This window comes from Pristis pectinata, chromosome 7, assembly GCF_009764475.1.
Source record: "Pristis pectinata isolate sPriPec2 chromosome 7, sPriPec2.1.pri, whole genome shotgun sequence".
Lineage (NCBI taxonomy): Eukaryota > Metazoa > Chordata > Chondrichthyes > Rhinopristiformes > Pristidae > Pristis > Pristis pectinata.
The window spans coordinates 69,972,532-69,986,821 of NC_067411.1; the positions used below are offsets into that span (position 1 = coordinate 69,972,532).

The window sequence follows — 14,290 nt, forward strand, 5'->3', positions numbered from 1 at the left end:
GTTAGTGGAATTTTTATAAAACTAATTTTATTGATTCAACTAAAAGAATATCTTAGTTTAAATATAGCTTTCATTTCTGGTATTGGTATCTGCATCCATATTTCAGATAAAACTGATCTTCTCCCTTTCCAGCACTATCCCCACATGCCTTGATTCATTTAATAACTAATAATCTATGGATCCTTATCTTGAACATACAGTGACTGAGACTCCATAGCCCCCTTGGGTGGAGAATTCCTCAAGATTCACTGCCTCTTGTTCAACTGTGCATCTGTGTCTTGTGTGCATCTATGTCTTGAACATACAGCCCCTTATTTTGACTTTGTGACTCCTTGTTCCAGACATCACAGCCAGAGGGAAAATCTACCTTGTCATAAGGATGTTGTACATTTTAACTTTTAGGGCCCCTCCCCATGTTCTCTTAATAAAAAGTGACTTTTATAATAAATGCAATATTGCCAGGAAAACAAAGGTTCCATTACTATTTTTAAATCTTCCAAAGTTTGAGATGTGCACTTCTTCCGTTGTTTGTGCAGGCCATCCAGATGCTCCAGTCATGGAGACTCAAGGAGTTCAGTGCAACCTTGAGTTACCCTTCCCATTTGAGTCATCACGAGCCACAGATTCCCGTAAATAGGTGACAGTGTTACATTTTCTTCCAGGAAGCTTTGGGAAGTGTTTTCTCTAGCTTCCTAGAAATCTCTTGCCATGATGGAAGTCTTTAAGGAGTGAGGTGTCAGGTACACAAACATCTAATACTAAATGGTTGAAAATGATCAAAGCTTTGATCCTGGGGATGTTGGCCTGGGAGAGGATGGTGACTTTGGTTCCCTTATCCCAGCAATGGACTTTGCAGTGACAGCTTTGGTGATAATTCCCCAGTGCCTTGAGGTGCCTAATGTAGGTGTCCATGCCTCTGAAGTAGACAAGAAGGTGGAGATTGTTGCATCGTGGTAGGCCGTGAGTTCTGTGTCAGGTTTGAGGTCTTGGTCTTTGAATACCCTTTTCCTCTGGCACAGTGGAGGTGGTGGAGGATATTTTTATTGCCTCCCATTGAATAAACAAATTCTATTTTGTGAATTGTACCACCAAGCTGTTATTGAGATTAACCTTTTTGAAATCAGAACTCCATCACCTAAGTGTCTTTGTGTGAACAGCTGTCTTTCCTGTTTTAATTAACTATGCAATTATTATCCCCCCCCCACCCCCATACTGACTGACTGTAACCAGAAACAATCTGTTGCTGTCCAAATGTATTCTCTCAGGCATAAATCCTCTTTTAGCTGCTTGTCCTTACAGTTTCAAATTGGGAAAAAAAAGGATGGCTCCTCTTATAAATTATACTGGGGTCGGTGGATACACAGAATGGGCCAGGACTGGCAATGGAATTGCCCAGGCAGGTTCAGAAATTATTGACTGAGTTCGAGGAAATATGTAGACGGGTAAAGCAGTTACATATGAAATTCAGTCCAAACAAATGCATAGTGTTGTGTAGGAAAAAGAAATGGTACTCTCTGATGATGTTGAAATAGCTAATATTGAAGTAGAAGATCCAGGATTCTTCATAATTCATCATTGGGAACACTACCATTCGAAGGGTTCTCTCCATGTCACACACCATCCTGACTTGAAAATATATCACAATTTCTTCACTGCTGCTGGGTTTAAATCTTGAAACTCCCAACCCATCTACAATTTTGGAGTGCCTCTGCCAGATGGATTGCAGCAATTCCAGAAGTCAGCTCACTAAAATTTCCTCAAAGACAATTAAGGAGATGCTACATCCTGAAAAGTGGATAAACAGAAAAAGAAATCAACATGTAAAATAAATGTAAAGCAGCAAACAATAAAGCTAAAACAATGGGGTTGATTTTGATGGTGTATACCCCAGGCACAGAGCTATTTCTGAGATGCAAATAAGCCTCCCATCACTTGTTCTGCTGCAGTATTTTTCAGACAGCCTATTCCTGGGACATGGTGAACTATGAGTTGGGTGTAGAAATCTGGAACAAGTTACAATATCAAGGGTTTGCAGCCATACTTACATTGTCTTGTTTTTCATCCCATTTTTGACAAGATTTTTCAATTTCCTGGGACCAGTTTTATAGAAATCCCTCAAACTCTCTGTTTTCTCCATCTGAAAACCCCTGTTTTTCCCCAGTAATGCCCGGTGTTCCATTCTTGTCATTATCTGTGAAGAATAATGTTTTTTATGCTAAAGACCCCAAGTGCAAGTTGTTTGTTGATAGAATTTAATGTTAACATTCCAGTAATTGATTATTGCTTTTACTGATTTACAGTATCATCAGAATGTCTTGGTTCTATTAATATTCTGAAAATCATTGTCTACCATCTGTTACCCTGTCTGAATCATGTAAAGATGTATAGTATTTCTTTACTGTTTCATGTCACTCTTAAACTCTTTTCGTGCAGAACAGACTGAAATTTGACACTTAGTAAAACAAATGCTACTAGTTTTAAAGGATCCAATTATAATTCACTGAAAGGTTTTAACTAAAATTGAGAATCTGGTCAATAAAAGTAAAATTGAAATAAAGCAGGCTTATAAGATGCGAATCAAATAGGTTGCTTTAATTTCCAGTGGAAGTATCCTCGGAGTAGTAGAATGGTTGATTGAGCTACTGTTTTGTTTTTCAAGGTCACAGTTTAATCAGGGAATAGTGCTAGTTTGTGACATTTTGTGTTGCTGGATAGAAAATGAATGTTATCAGGGTGGACTGCTAATGTCACAGACATTAGGGGATATGCAGTGGTTCAGCCTACATTTTATATGATTTCTTGCTGACAAATTCATACTTGGCAGAGGGTTGAGTGATGTTGCTTTACTGCTGCAAGTCTTCTGGATTACATTGGAACACATTTTGCAGTCAATAAATGTGAATTGAATCCAATCTACAGTGACGATGGCAAGTTTCTACTGCAGATCATAGGTCTATACTTGTTTCCGTACTGAGCCCTACTCAGTGTCAGTCTTGACTGTGGTAGCACATATGTGATTGACTGGAGGCCTTTCAAAGATTGCTTGTAAAAATCCACATAAGCCTAGTTTTCCTTTGTCCACTGCCTCAGGATAAACCAATATGAAGCCAGGGTAACATCTGAGGCCAGGATTACCAATGTGGGTTTGTCAAACAGTTTGTAGCTCCCTTATTTGCTTAAATAAAGGAACTGACACCTGTTTTTTGCCAAATCACATTTCTTAACTAATATGTTGCGAAGTGCATTCATCAACCACGTTTCATGGTTGAAGAGTTCATTTTGACCACAACATTAGCAGTTTAGAAGAATGGGTACAATGTGCCCAAATTTCTAAAACTATACTCAGATTAAAGATGAACAAAATAGGATGAAAAGTCTTAAATTAGTTCTTTGGAAAGTCTGAATAGAGGTTCCGTAGAAGTGTGCTTCCTGGAATTAATTAGATTGTGTAAGATTTTAAAATCTGCTTTTAATCTGTGGTCTTGATTGCACTTGTGCACTGTATGGCGGCATTAACCCCACAAGTAATTTTCAGAATGCCATGACCACAAAATTTACGTACAGGACTATAAAACAAAATGAATGTTTAAGTGCTTAAGGAGATGGAACTGGGTAAAAACCTGATGGTCTCTTTAAAATGTTCCAAGAAAAAATGTTGTCGAATTGAAAAATGAAGCATTTGCATTGTATTTGTCTGTCTCCAGTTAAACTAGGAGGTTCTCATTTCAAAAAAAAATTAGATCTGACTGGTTGTATGTATCAGGGACAAATGAACAGTGTGTTGCTTCTTTCTTCAGAAAAGAAATGAAGCTATAATCCAACAAGGCTCTTTATTGAAGAGTTTTAAAGAGAAGATGTTTCAACTTTGGGGTGAGCCCAGAACTATGGATTGTTAAATAAAGCTTCCATTAAAAAAAACAGAAAATGCTGGAAATGCTCAATAGGTCAGACAAAATTTTTGCGGAGGGAAACAGATTCAGTGTTTCAGGTAGATGACCATTTATCAACCATAAATATAAGATAGTCACTAATACAAAAGGAAATTCAGGAGAATCTTATAAATCTAGAAAATGATTAGAATGTAGAATTTGCAACCACATGGAGTAAAGGAAGCATGGATGCACTCATTGGAATATAGATGAATATATGAAGAAATACATGAGGATATGATGATGGGAGTTGAGCTTAGAAGAATGTGGATGCCTGTCTCAAGCTAACACAGTGGCATGGACCTTTGGGCTGAAGAAGGCTGTGTCTGTGATGCAAATACTATTGTGGGTGCTGAGAATGTGTTTAGAAGTAATTATATTAATTTAGTGAAATAAAAATGATACTATTGATTTGACACAAAAATTTGAATGAAGATGCTTCATGGATATCCATGATATCACTTTTACTGCTGAATGCCATTATGAAAATTCATGAATTGCACCAGCGCAGCCCTAACTCCAGACTTCCCAGCCAGGTTAGCTCAGTGTATATACAGTGACCCCTTTGAAAGCATTGAGAGAAATTGGTTAATTGGCTGTCAGGAGATTTTACACAATAAATGTGTGTGTTTAGTCTACTAATTATTTAAAATTAATTTTAATATTTTTTCATTTTTAATACATTCTGAGTGATTTTGAATGCTACATCAAAGACATTCACAGATATTCAGTTAAGTGGACAGCTCTGACAGTGGTTGAGGCTGAGGGTGGATAAAGTATTTCCTAATATTTTACTTCATTGGATGTCAAATGTTTCTCATTGTTAGAACACTGAGAAAGGTAACAAATAGTTGTGGTCAGCTGTTAGTATGTAAATTATATTTGTATTTTTTATGAGGCATGTAAAAGTAGAATTTGAATTTGAGTCCCTGAATTGTTAGTTCAAGTCTCTGGCCTACTAATGAGATAACGACCACTGCACCACCACTTACCCATGCATACCCATTAAACTGATTTGAAGACTCCAAGTATAGTGCTTCTGATGAAAGATCATTGACTAGAGACCCAAGTTCAAATTGCACTATGACACTTATTCAAAAAGTTAGTCATTGGTAAAATTTCTTGTCTAATGTGCCTTTATGCTAAAATCAGTGTTAGAACATAGAACGTAGCACAGTATATCCCAAACAGGCCCTTCAGCCCACGACACCTGCCCCAAACACAATGCTGAATTAATCTCAATCTCTCCTGCCTTGACATGATCCATATCCCTCCATTTCCTGCATATTCATGTACCTGTGTAATAGTCTTTAGAACGCTACTGTGTTGGAATTAAAGATTTTGAATTTTACAAACTAAATGCATTCAAAAATTACTGTTTCATACATGTGGTATTTGGTGAAGTTTGGATTTGAAGGGTACCTGATATTTGTGGGATAAACTGATACATATATTTTTATCAGTTTTTTTCACTGCTAGATGCAGTGCTGCTTTATAGACTACTGAGATGATTACACTTGCATGTCATGACGGGAGAAGTGCTTATCTCCTTCTAGAATTACTCCTAATCATGCACACAGATGATAGATTGCTCTCTATATAATATGAAAGAATGCACAAATGTCAGGCTAAAGCATTGATGTAGCAGTGCTATTTTAAAATTTGTGTCTTCTATTTCGTTTTGAAGGAAATGAGAAGCAAAACCTTGAATAGCAGCTTTCTGCACCTATAATGGAATTGGCACAGGCTGATCCGCTTTGAATGATAATGAAGGATTTCCCACTTATCAGAACAGTTGTGCAATTTTGTGTTTGTATGGACCTTATTTGTTTCATTCTAAAACTTTATGTTTCTTGTTGATCTTGAGTTTTTCGTTGTTGTCTCTTTATCATCTCCATGCTTGCGAACCCATAGTAGCTTCAAGACTAATAGTATATCAGATTTGTATCCTTGTGTTCAAATTCCTCTATGGACCCGCTGCTCCCTGTCTCAGTAACATCCTCTATCCCACTACTCGAAGGGCGCTGCAGTGGCTCAGTTAGTAGAGTTGCTGCTTTACATTGCCAGAGTCCCAGATTCAATTCTGTCTTTGGGTGCTGTCTGTGTGGAGTTTGCACGTTCTTTCTGTGACCACATGGGTTTCCTCTGGATGCTGTGGTTTCCTCCCACATCACAAAAACGTCTGGGTTGATAGGTTAATTGGCCACTCTAAATTGCTCCCATCGTGTATGTGAGTGGTAGATCTGGGAGAAGTTGAGGAGGATGTGGGAAGAAGTTTAAAAATGGGATTAATGCAAATGGGTAGTTGATGTCCATGTGGACTTGGTGGGCTGGAGGGCCTGTTTATGTGCTGTATCTCTCTTGCACAGTACCAGTTTTTCCTGGCTCCACGTTGGGGGCTGCACCATTAATGCCTGAAGTGTTAAGATCTGGAATCCCCTCAGTGCATCTCCCTTCCTCTCCTCCTCTACTACTTAGTCTTTAAGCAAGCTTTCGGTGGCTTGTTCTAATATCCTTTTTATGTGGCTTGCATTAAAATTCTGGCTGATGACATTCTGAAACATCCAGGTTTTCTGCTGCACCAAATGTGTATAAATATTTGTTGTTGTTGCTCCATACATAGGGTGCTCCTCTTGCTTGTGATCCCTCCTCCTGCCAACACCACCCAATCGCTAACTGAAATTTAATTTCCTTATTCAGCCTCTTGTGTCAGTTCTGTGGATGTTATGGATTGCAAAGCTGTGAAGTGCAATAGTTTCGAAGTTTATGAATGAAGTTTCATGGCAGGAATTTAGAAAGATTTGTGACAATGCTTACAGAGAAAGCTCTAAGCACCTTAAAAAAACACACGTGGCTGATGTGGCAAAAAATAATGGGATTAACAGAATAAAAGAATTGCCTTAAACTAAAAAGTTTGGCCAATATTTTTGGCCTGTAAGGTTTTCTGTAAAGGTGACTTAGCTGAGGCTACCTTTGTTCAATTTTGGGCTGAGGCTATATAACATAATGCTCATTAGTTGGAGAGCTTCACATGAGCAAATCTGGGTTATTAGTAACAACAGCTTAATGGGGTTTTATGAGCATTTTCTCTTTCCAAAGGTACTTAAGAAAAAGCTTGCATTGCTTTATAACCAAAGAGTTACTTTTGAAGTGCAGAGCACTTAGTGTTAGAAAATGCAGCATGGCAGAGCAAACAGTACAAGTAAATGTCTTCAAAATTATCAAGCCAAAGGTGAGAAGATTGCCAAAAATGCAGAAACCAGATCCAAAGGAATGGCAATGTGGTTTACAAATTGCACATTTTTTCTTCCTGATAAACTTGTTACAATAGCCATTTTGAACAAAAAAAATCAGTAATTTAATGAATCTGAGTTATTAGAACTATTGGTATGAATGTGATGTGGAAAAAGGGGACATATTTAATATTATTAAAATGCTCTGGGTTTGCTACTCTTACTTGGAAGGAGAATTTTCAAGCACATTATCTTCCCTAATACTGTTCTGTTTTAAAGTTTTAATAAATTAGTATTAATATTATAAATATTAATAAATATTTGATATAAAAATCACACAATATTTAAATTTTATTATCTAGTCCTGGCAGCATTCATTTAAGACACTGGGTATCATTTTTACCTACCGTGGTTAATGCAGATTGCATTGTGATTAATTCAGCATTTATTTCTCATTGAGTCTATTCAATACCACTATAATGCTGATATCCACCTAACAATTTTAATAAGCCTGACTCACAAAGGTTCCTTCTGAAGTTTATTTCAACTCTATTACTTCTTCAAAACACAAAGGATATGTCAGCTCACTCCATCTTAAGTGAGCATTTAATTGTCAATTGGTCAGTGAATTGTTTCTTAAAATGATGATCTTACAATGTATCTTACTTTGTTTTCCATTTTATATACAGCAGGAAGGCAGTTTACAATTGTGCCTATTGTTGATGGGAATGGAGTAGGTGAGATGAATGCAGATGGATTTTTAAACAAAAATTCACAAAGAAAGATTTTTAGAAGTTTTTTTTAATTAAGGGGCCAGGAATACGTGAAACAAACTTAAAGAATTCCAAGCAAACAAACAGAAAAGGAAGTGGTAAGAAATACCTGCTGAAACCAAGATACTGACCTGGAGACATAAATAACCAATTATCGATCTTACGGAGTTCGGTTGACATTGATAAGAGAGGTTTTTATTTCCATAAGCTTGCCTTGGCTGAGTCAATGTAAATCAGTGGAAGGGCATGCAATCCACATGGATTAGCAAACCCAAGCACCACTGTTGTGTACTTCTGGTGCCTACCTACCCGATACAATTGAACCATCTGACACCTCTGTGGCACTGGAAAGATTGCCTTGTACTCATCCTTCAGCCAAGTTCTCCTGAAACTCCTGTGCAAGAGAGATAAGCCAAATGGATTTTAAGATTTACATTTGTTTTTCCTGATTTGGAACCCATCACTATTGACTTCACCTCTTGTAGGAGTATTTTATGTCTGTCTTCAAATTTAACTCCTTTGTTTACTACTGTGTAATACGCAGTGTATCATCTAGAGCACTGGGATCCTGCACTGTAATGATCCCTTCCATCTCCTAAATCTGGCCATATACATTTCAGCAAGTGGTAGAAGTCACAAAATCTGTTGGAGTAGGCAGGGCGAGTGACTGCAGTGCATTTTATAGATGGTACAAATTGCAACTGCTGTGAAGGGAATGAATGTTTATGGTAGGTGATTGGCTACGAAATCGAGCTGTGTTGAACCTCTTGAGAGTTGTTTACGCTGTGGATCCACTGCTGAAGCAGCAGCCACATCAAGTTATATAACCCAAAGTAATTAAATTACACATTTTAATATTGCAATAAAAGAGGAATGAGCAGTTAGTAGGGAATACTTTAATGATAGTACAACAGCTTTGTTTTGCATGCCAGTAAGTTTGAGGAAGTGTGGACTAGATGTATTGGAATGTATTCCATTCTGCAGCACATAAATTTGAAAATGGATTCTACATTCATGAAAAAAGCAAATGCAGCACATTGTTTATTATTAAAATTATTATTATATGATACTGGTGTTTTCAAGAAACTGCAGACATTTTAGATGGTAGAAATTACATTGATTACATTTTCATGGCTAGTGAATTTGATTGTGTTACAGTGCCACGTAGTGGACTCACTTTACATTGTGCTCACTCAACCAAATGTTGAATATTCCCTAACCCTCCTGATTGGAACCTTTTACTGGTAGTGAGGCAGTGAGGGGTTATTGAAGCACTTTGGGACATCCTGACTTCATGACAGGTACCATACAATACAAATTCTTTCTTACCACTGACCAGTGGTGGACAGCAGCTTGTTGATGGTGGAGAACACTGGTATTAGGGGTTTGAGGGTTCTGGAATATAGTTTTGTGTTGGAGATGATCATCTTGGATTGCTGTAAGACAGACACTATGTCATTCGGAGTCTGGATGTAATATGGTTTACAGTGTGTGCTGGGATGAGCTGCTTCATTATTTAAAGCCGTTGATGACATAAGTAAATTAGTTTTTTTTACCTTATGACATAATTATTACTGAAGTCGTTGAAGATGTTGAGAATTTCTGACTTTAGATAACTTAGATAATTGGAATTTAGATAATTGATCTCTGATAAATTTTTCTTTTGCCTGATTCTGTCCATTAACCTCTTTCTCACTAACCACTGCTGACTTCAGTTTTGCTAGCGCTCTTTTGCAAAGCCTTAGTTAATTGAATGTTGCCTTAATGTCAAGGGTAGCTATTCACATCCCCTTACTACCATTCATCATTTTGGGTTCATATTTCAATTAATGCTATAATGGGATTAGATACCAAGGATACTGATAGAACCTAGACTAAACATTGCCAGGCAGTTTATTCATGAATGTGCCATCTAAAAGCACTATTGATTGCTACTTCCATGAATTTGCTTTGGATTAATAGAAATATAATTTGCCAAATTCATTTGTTGTTTCTGGGAAAAGACATACCCAGAGACGGTGATAGAACAGCCATTTAATTTGATTCTTCAAATCTGTATGTCTGTGGATCATTCTAGGTACTGCTCTACAGCTATTAGCAAGGAGACAAAACTGAGCTGGGACTTGTTCAGTTTTGTCTTGCTTAAATATCTTGGATATTGTCTATTATGCTATCCAGTACTTTTTATTCTCTTTTGTGGCCCAAATCCATGCTCATCTCATCCACAACTCTGTTTGACTCTTTTCCTTTATAAGCACTGAAACAGTCTGAACTAAGATCATAAATCATATTCTCTCTGACTACTGTTGCACGATCTCACCTTGATCCCTCTGCAGTCTTTGACACAGCCCTGTATTACCCGCTCCTCCAAAATACTGTGGATGCTGGAAATCTGAAATAATCCTGGAAATACTCAAAAGACAAGGCAGTGAAGAGAAAAATCATTGTTGTCATTTCAGGTAAATTCTCATGAAAGACCATTGGCCTGAAATGTTAACTTTGTTTCTCTCTGCAGTGACTCACCTTGGCCTGGTGAGTATTTCCAACACTTAAGTTTTTATTTTATTATGGTAGCATGTTCCACATTCTAATCGTGGCAAAAGGGCTTCTCTTGACTATCTTATTGGATTTATTAATAACTATATTGTATTTATTGGTCCTAGTTTGTTTTTTTCAATAGTGGAAATATCTACATTTACCCTATCAAGTCCCTTCCTACTTTTAACAACCTTTATTAAGGTACACCTTAGATTTTTTTTCTCAGAAAACAAGAAGGAAGATCAAACTTTCGGAGAAACCAATCATGTTCAATCTCGCCTGATATAACCTCTCTCTTCTGGTATCATCTTTGCAAATTTGAACAACAGTATCGTAATTATCAAGTAGCCGAGGACATGTATCTCAGAGAAATGAGAATGGGAAGAAAAATGCAATTGGGATAGGAAATAGACCAGTTTCTCCATGAATTGCATTTTATATGCTATTGAAATTAATGTATATACTTAATTCTTGAAAGATTTCTCAAATAAATGCTGCATAAACAAAGCAAAAACAAAGTAATAAACAAAGTATTGCAAGGTCAATTTGTATTAATGCAAAATTTTGATCATTTATTATTATGGAATTCTCAAAGTTTTGACTCTTAAATTATTGATTAATTCTTCATTCATAGCAATGTTAACCTTTTATATTGCTGGGCAGCATTTTCCATGTCAAGACACAGTTTTCAAATTCTCTGATTCACCTATTTTTTTTTACCTTTTCTTTCAGATTTTGGACTGAGAAGGAAGATAAACCTTTGCTCAGACTATTGCCAAACTTTGATCTGCAACTGGCTCCTGGCAGGTATGCAAAAGTAGCTAAGTCTGATGCATTCTCTAGTATTTACCTCCTTATAGAAGAGTAGTTGGTGATTGCTTCAATATATTTCCTAAGTGTATGGCTGAGGTTGACTGGGAAGCATGGGCAATCTTGGGCATTGCTGATAAATGATGCAGTAATCACAAAAGAGAAATAGAATCATGGATGACTGACAGAAGCTGTGTTGTGCAGACCTTGCGATTCCTCTAAGCATCCTGTCATGATATCTCACATAGTCAAAGACCACAATAAGTTACCTAGTGATGCAAATCAAAAATGAATAACTGCCTGTTTTAATGCAGTTGCATTTCTTTGTTAGTTTCCATGTCAAGTTCACTTCTCCGTGGGCAACACCAACATCTGACTAAATTTTGTGCTGATGATATCCAGCTTTAAGTATGAAGTTGAATATAAGCATATCACAGTTACAGAGAAAGTGCAGTGCAGGCAGACAATAAGGTGCAAGGCCATTAATGAGGTAGATTGTGAGGTCAATAGTCCATTTTATCATACTAGGGAACCATTCAATAGTCTTATAACAGCAGGATAGAAGCTGCCCTTGAGCTTGGTGGTACGTGCTTTCAGGCTTTTGTATCTTCTGCTTGATGGAAGTGGGGGAGAAGAGAAAATGCCCAGGGTGGGTGGGACCTTTGATTATGTTGGCTGTTTTACCAAGGCATGCAGGCATCAAGATCCATTCAAGTAAACCCTTGGTAATTCCCAAAGCCGGGAAGACAGCAGGTATTTGTCAAGGAATTCCTGAAAGCCTAATGTTATTAGATCTCTCTGTGAGGACTAGAGATGATCCCTTAACACCAGACAGATAACAAGCACCTTAAAATGAATCCTTGCATTTCCTTGGGAAAGCCAGAGAAGCTAGAAGCAATGAAAGTAGAAGCTTAGGTCAGGTTATGTTCACAAGCAGGGATGTCAATTTAACACACAGTGTCATGTGTCAGTCAACCCCACTGTAACACAGCAGCTGAGTCACAGACTTCAATGTACAGACACAGCTGAGCAGCAAACAATTCCATTGGCCAGAGGAGATGAGCTGAACTGCTGAAGAATTATTGAGGGAAATGTTTCAGAAATCGCCCTCCCACTCAAACGTGTAAGCAGTCATGATACCTGGAGCGCTGAGGAACCACTGCACCTCTAAAATGAACACTTTCCTCTAAAATGAAAGTTGTCCCAAGGTAATTGGCTTTTGCGGAAAAGTATTCTCCTTCGGGGCAGCGGGTCTCTGGTTCAATATTGAAAGTAATTCACTTCTTCCCTCCCATTTACTGCAAAGTGTGCCTGTTCGACTTCAGTGGTCTTATCTGTTTCACGTTTGGTAATGGGCATGAAAGCCAAGTATAATTGTGTATAAATAAGTGGGTATCGTTGGCCAGTGCCTGTGGTTCAAAGATATGATCTATGGCTCACTTCTAGAAAGAGGCCACAGCCCACTGTTCCTCTGACCGAGTTATCATTGTGGAAGAGCAATCCTGTACATCATAGACATTGATGTCATAGAGACATACAGCATGGAAATGGGCCCTTCAGCTCACCAGTCCAGATGAAGGGTCTCGACCCAAAACGTCGACGGTCCGTTTCCCTCCACAGACACTGCCTGACCCGCTGAGTTCCTCCAGCTTCAGGTCACCAGGTCCATCAAGCACCCATTTATACTAATACAACACTGACCCCATTTTACTCTAGAGGCAACTTACAGTGGGCAATTCAGACCTGAACGTCGTTTGGGGTGTGGGAGGAAACTGGAGCACCTGGGGGGGGGACCCATGTGGTCGCAGGGAGAATTTGTAAGCTCCACGCAGGCAGCACTGGAGGTCAGGATCAAACCTGGGTCTCTGGAGCTGTGAGGCAGCAGCTCTACCAGCTGCACACTTTAAACTATGAGGAAAGTAGGCTTCGTTTTACACAACTCTTCTTTCCCTGAGGGCAGCAAGTCACTGGATTCTGTTGTTGATGTGGGCAGCGTATTCTGTCTCTCTATGACACACCCAGGAGTCAGGCAGCTTCCTAGCTGAGGCAAAGGCTGCACCTCAGAGGGGGCAGGATTGAACCTGGATCCTGGAGCTATGAGACAACAGTTTTACTGGCTGCACCACCGTGCTGCCTGCAATGCATTGCGTTTGTGCTGGAAGTTTCTTCACATCTTCACCCTCAAGGCATGTGGGAGAGAAAAGGCTCCGGTGCTGTCTGAGTGCAGTGGGCACGTTCTCCCTGTGACCCGCGTAGGTTTCCTTGGGGTGCTCCAATTTCCTCCCACATCCCAAAGGCCTGGTAGGTTAATTACCCCAAGTGTTGGCGGTTGGTATGAGAATCAGTGGGGAATTAATGGACATGCAAGAGAGAACAAGTTACATGCAAGTAGGTGGGGGAATGGGACTGATGGGATTGCTCTGAGAGCCAGCATTGACTCAGTGGGTTGAATGGCCTCCTTCTATGTTGTCAGGAAAGTTTGTAAAATTATGGGAGGCATAGATAGAGGAGACAGCTGGTATTTTTTTCCCAGGGTCAATATTTCTAACACGAGGACATGCGTTTAAGGAGAGAGGGGTAAAGTTCAAAGGAGATGTGCGGGCAAGTGTTTTACACAAAGAGTGGTGGGTGCCTGGAATGTGCTGCCAGAGGAGGTGGTGGAGCAGAGACGATAGAGGTGTTTAAGAGGCTCTTAGATAGGCACATGGATATGCAGAGAATGGAGGCATATGGACCATGTGCAGGCAGAAGGGATGAGTGTCATTAGGCATCATTAGCTTAATTAGTTCGGCACAACATCGCGGACTGAAGGGCCTGTTCCTGTGCTGTACAGTTCTGTGAATATAATTCATTGTTTTCAAAACCATTTTGAATTTATGTTTAACCAATAGCGTTATTGGGAATTGTTGTATAATGCTGCTTTGTTTCAGGAACAGTGGGCATTACCAGCCAAATGTCTCACACTACTAGCACTTCACAGCTCTAATCTTAGGAACAGTTCTTTATG

At 38.8% G+C, this 14,290-nt stretch overlaps 1 protein-coding gene across 3 annotated transcripts in view; it reads left to right on the forward strand.

Annotated features, from left to right (window-relative positions):
* Positions 1-14,290, forward strand: part of LOC127572269 (guanine nucleotide-binding protein G(I)/G(S)/G(O) subunit gamma-7-like) — a 216,464-nt gene that overhangs the window by 33,144 nt on the left and 169,030 nt on the right. For all 3 annotated transcript variants that reach the window (XR_007956616.1, XM_052019289.1, XM_052019290.1), the window contains exon 2: positions 11,206-11,280. The gene's annotated coding sequence lies outside the window, so the exon portion shown is untranslated. The remainder of the gene's footprint in view (positions 1-11,205; positions 11,281-14,290) is intronic.